Genomic DNA, 6,000 nt, shown 5'->3' with positions numbered 1-6,000 from the left:
GAAAATATACACGAAGTACAAAAAGAAACTATTAAAAAAGTTATTACCATTTACTAAATTTATCCCATGTAAAAAAAATACACAGAGTTGGCAGGAGCATACCGGGGATGGATTCCCAAAAAGAAGAAGGGAACCCATAACAAAGCAAGAAGGATGAGCGAAAAGAATGATGGAAGTATGCAATGAAAGAAGGAGTACAATCATTTGTGTAATGGTCATGCTTGTGTTTGTCGTTCGAACTTGTAATACTACAATTTGGATAATTATTTTTCCGTTCCATAAATTATGAAAACTATCCTTGATGATTATCAACCCGATCGTCTATCAAAAAAGAAAAATGAACTTATCAACGCCACGACCGGTTATGTATCAACCCTCGAAGCAGCTTGTTTATCAAATGTAAAAACATGAAAAAATATCAACCCGGTCGCCCATCAAAACAAGCTGCGAAAAAAGAACATGAACTTATCAACACCATCCCCCAAAAACACCCCTGACGAGGTCGAATTATAGAAAGTTATCAACCGCTCTTCCCTGTGTTTATCAACTTCTTAGCATATTGTTTACCAGACCTTTTGATAATTCCACGAACGACAAAATAAACTAAGTTACAAACAAAACAAAAAAAGACAAAATGACATTTTTAGCTCGTAACAAACTACCAACCTGCCCCCACCCCCCCCCCCTTACCAACCGCTAAAACATATATTTACCAACGGTTAGTGTTACAAATTACCAAGCCAAAAAAGAATAAGAAAAAATGCTAATTAAATCAGACTGCAAGTAAAAAGAGAAAGTAGATTATTTATGCTTGTAAGTGGTAGTTTATTTGAGTTGCATCCGGTAGTTCATACCTCACGGAGCGTTGCTTTCCAACGGTACCTCCAATTCCGCAACTTGTTCGGAGGGTGGTTTAACCAATTCCATGTTAGGACCTTCCTAAGTGCCGGTATCCGATCATAAGTGATAGCGGGTACAACACGGCCATTCCAAAGTTCAAGGAACTTGAGCATAAAATAACCACAATCAACGCTTCAAAAAAAAAGAAGATACAGAAAAAAGATATGTGAGCTATCAAATACAAAGAAATGTCCAACAGTGAACAAAGCATAAGTTAGATAGAAAAGAAGAGAACATACTTGTTATTTTGCTTAGGAGCTTCAATGAAAACCAACTCATAGTCATCAATCTGTTTTGATGAACTAGAGTAATTTATACGATACATGCACTTGATAGCATCGACTAGATCACTAGAATGATTAATGAGCGATTCATCATCGGGACCACGCGTAGAATCAAGAACTTCAAACCTTTTTTTCTCAAAATTCAAGAACGGTGAATACCAATGACCACATGGCTTCTTTTCGTTCCAAGATTCCGAAGGACACCAAAACACAACCGAAACAAAACAAAAAAAAGAAAAGATAAAAACAAAGGGTCGAGAGAAACATTAAAAAATAAAATGTTCACAAGTAACACAAATCGAAAAAACATAAAAACACGAGAAAAAAGTTTACCAGATTTTGGTGACTAAGTTTATACTTATCATCCATCCCGAAATGTTTCTGCAGTATTCTTGAATTAAATCTTCTTTCAAGCAAATAAACAAGTTACTATCCATGGGAAAATTATCTTCTTCTTCGGACGGTCAACCTGAAGAACATCAATTCCAATTTCGGCAACCGTTGTTGACAGTTCTCCAGAAGGCATAACGCTACTAGCTAAGTCACCAGTGGAAACCCACATAGGGTCAATCATCAAAAACCTTGATCTGCCAGAAAAAGGAATACATGATCAAACTAAGTTGCTAAAAAAGTAATGAATTATCTAAAAAGAACACCATTGCGTATACATGAGAAACCTGACATACTGTTTTATTTTTGAGTGTTGAGAGTCGCTGTTGTGCTTTATAACTTGCTGGTACAATAATTCTTGCTCATCGGTACAAGTTACTCGATTGTATGGAGGTAGCATGAACTTCGAAGGAAGAACGACCCTTTCCATGCGTAGCCTGGTCCTTGGAGTTCTACTGGCAACAGGTAAATTCTGAACAGGCACTGGCAAAGCTGGAGTAATATAAAGGACCTCCAAATCATCTGAGAAAATCAAAAAAAGGATAATTAGAAAGTGAACAAAATGTAAAAAAACAAGGACATGATATTCTATATGAAAAACTTAACTACTAAGATAGAGTAGGACATACCAGCTTCATTGTTACTGATTTCGGTGGCAATTACAGGATGCAATCCGTCTACAGAGTCATCAAAACAATGTTCTTGAAAGTCAGTTGCACCTCCGTCTTCATTGAAAAAAATAAACATCACCGCACATGTAGCCACAAATAAAAACACAAAAATGAAGGTATAAAAAGAAAAAAGAAAAAGGTCCAAAAAAAATAAAAGAGATAGGGAAGAAAAAAACAAACGAGTACTCACTCACACGGATCGATATTATTCATAACAAAAAAGGTAAAATCATCCATTACATATAAACAGGGATAAAATTACATAGCGTTCATACGGGATATTGTTCACCCATATAAAATAAAATAAAAAGTTAATACATCGACCAACTCAACGAGCACCATCACTTCGCCACACCCCAATGATACATAAAAAAGGCAGGTTTTGTAAAAATAGCAATTAATTCTTCTTCTTCCTCCCTCTCTTGTTCCTTGAAAACGTATTACGGATACTTGCATTTACTTGCCCTGATGGTACGCATTCTGCATATATAGATTACAAGTGGGAGATAATACGCGGAACGGGCGTAGATGAATTGATGGAACAATACATGCACAAAAAACATGTAATAAGTAAAAAAAGGTTGAGTGAAAAACAGAAAGAACATGAAAATAAAAAGAAAGTAAAAACTGTAAAAATAAAACACAAAAAGATAGAAAAAGTGATCTAACCAGTAGGAGGGATAGATGACACATTTGCAGTTTCTGATTCTTTAACAACATCCGCAGAAATGGTAGAATCATGACCATCAGCATTTCCTAATGCCTCTGCGCAAAAACAATGATATTGTGAGCAGCAGCGTGACAAAAAAAAAAAGCAATCAAAAAAAAGCACAAAACAAAAAATCATATTACCAGATGGAGAAGCGCTTTTATCAGACGCAGATGTATTTACAACAGACACATGATAAGCGGATACGGATCTATAGGGATGCCAGGAGTGAGACTCGGCTTGCCATCAGCAGCAACAAATTTAGCTCTCTTAACAACGAGTAATGAGTTTGATCTGATTAAAAAAATGTTTCATACTAAGTCAAACAAACAATGAAAGAATGAAAAAACAATGAATACAAAAAACATAAACCGATACAACGAAAAAACAAGAGAGAGCAAATACCTTGTGGAGAAGTCTGTTGCATTTTGTTCAAGCATCACGAGCAACAACAACGAGTTGTTCCAGTAGAAGCAGATGCATGATGGTCAACATCGCCAACAGGATCAGCCATCTGATTTGTAACACTGGTACCAGAATCTTGAGGTGCAAAGCTAACTTCAACTGGTTCCTCATGTGCAGATTCTTGTCCTGTTGGGACGATTTCAATTGAAGACTTAAAAGGAACAACCACATCAGAACCAACCTCTGCTGAAACCTGGGTACCAGTTGCAAAGCTAACTTCAAGTGGTTCCTCGTGTGGAGATTCTTTTTCTGTTTGAACAATTTCACTTGTAGACTTAGAAGGGACAACCACATCAGAACCACCAACTACTGAAATCTGGCTACCAGTTGCAAAGCTAACTTGAACTGGATCCTCATGTGCATATTCTTTTCCTGTTGGAACAGTTTCACTTGTAGACTTGGAAGAGAAAACAGCATCCTTGAAAACAACCCCATCAGAAACAACCTCTGATAAAATCTGACTACCAGTTTCAACTACAGTAGATGTTCCAGCAGCTTGAATTTTTGTTGAGCCTTCAAGACGGTCTTTCAAAGTATACACTTTTGATTTAACTGCAACGTTATCAGCAACACCCGAAGAAGTACCTCTAGGAGCTCGTCGTGGTGAAGATCTTGTAGCAACCTGACTTTTATAAACAGACTTGCTCGTGAAAAAGCAAAAAACTTAAAATTATTAGAAAAAACTACAAAAACGATGAAGTATAAAAACATACTATGTCATGCAAATACAACCAGCGTTTTGATAACTACCAGAAAAAGGCATTGGTAAGTTTATGAGATGGTATTTGGTAAAATTACACGAAATACAAAAAAAGAGCAAAAAAGAAAAAGACATGAATACATTTACAGCGAAAAAAATGTAAGAAAATGCAACGACAGAAATGTTGATAGCTACACATGAAATACATTGGTAAGTAACTTCAAACGGGGTCGATCAAAAATATCTTCTGCCTCTCACATTGGGCTTCTTCTTAGGAGCAGATGACGGTTCATTCTGTACAGGATTAACAGAACTATCCTCGCGTACAACACAAGTACGTTTCGCTTCAGAGGCATCGAGAGCACACCTACTCCTTTTCAGATCATTCACGACTTCGTTGATTGTCTCACTGACAACATCATAACCATCAGATAATCCTTTCACATTGCCTTCATTCATTACAGCAACCTCAAGGCTAGAACTCAGAACTTCGCCTGACTTCGTACCGACAGAAATGACAGCACCGTCAGCACTGGCATCTTTGGCACGAAGAAGATCAGCTTCATTTGTTTCAGATAAAACTTGCTTCCCAATATCTAAATCTCGCTCATCAACAACACCATCAATATGCATAGCAGCAGTGTCTGCAAGATTTTCAAGACCCTGAAACACAATCCTATTATCTGCTGATGCAACAGTGATATCAGTTTCCATAAAACGTACTAGAGCATCAGCATCAGATGGTTCCGCAACAGCACAATCAATATCCATGGGTACACTGGTGGAAACCAGTTCAGGAGAAACACCGGAACAACTGTCGCAACACCGAAAAGAGTTGTCCGGCTTGGCACTCCCGCACATTCCGACAACACGGTATCACCATGCTCACCTACATCCACATGACGTCCGCTTTGAATAACAAAGCGATCAGCAACGGCTTCATCAACATAATCACCTGTCATTGTCGAATGATAACTCTCGCCGTCGGACATATTGTCACCGAAGTTGACAACAGGTACCTTATCGGTTTGACATGGCGCTTTGGCACCACAAGCGGCTTTTGCAGCAGACTCGGTAACACGAGTTTGCTCAACAACACGGGCCTCGGCCGGAACATTAGTTTGCTCGGAGACAGGTGATGAAACGGAATCAACAACATTCAATGGATCAGCAGTAATAGCACCTCCGACATCCGTAGCATCAGCACTCTGGTTGCAAAGGACATCCCCTCCGACATCCGTAACATCGGCAATCCGCTTGCAAGGCACATCCCCCCAACATCTGTAGCATCAGCACTTTGGTTGCAAGGCACATTCTTGAGACGGCGTATTGGTGATTTCCCTACAATCTTATCAGGACGATCATAAGTTGATTGCGCAATAGGAGAGGTTGTGTTTGCAGCACCTCCATCATGCGATGAACGAGAGGCAACGATTTGAGAGCGTAATGTCTTATCAGATTTTGCAGTATACACAACTTCGTCATCATCAACCTCGATCAAACCTTGCACAAGCTTACTCATTAGACCGGTGAGACCGAGACGCAAACTCACCCATTAATCTAGAAACCTTGTCTTTACGCTACATCAAAAAACAACACACAAAAAATGAAAAAGGTTAAAATTCATTTAAAAAAAAGAGATATACTAAAAAAATGTAATGGTACCATACAAAATTGAAAAACAAAAAACTAAAAATTAAAAACTTATCACTGTATCATACATTTTTCGGGCAGTTAGGTGCGATATTGGTTTCAACCCATCTTTCAAAGCTAGCTGCACCTCCAAACAAGTTGAAATTTATAGCAAGGTGTGGCTTCAACCGATATTAGTGACAAGACAAAAACAAAAAATGCATCAGCTTGCACAAAATCGACCACAAA

The sequence above is a fragment of the Lolium rigidum genome, chromosome 2 (genome assembly GCF_022539505.1).
Source record: "Lolium rigidum isolate FL_2022 chromosome 2, APGP_CSIRO_Lrig_0.1, whole genome shotgun sequence".
In the NCBI taxonomy this organism is placed as follows: Eukaryota; Viridiplantae; Streptophyta; class Magnoliopsida; order Poales; family Poaceae; genus Lolium; species Lolium rigidum.
Note: the sequence above shows the minus strand (reverse complement) of the source record.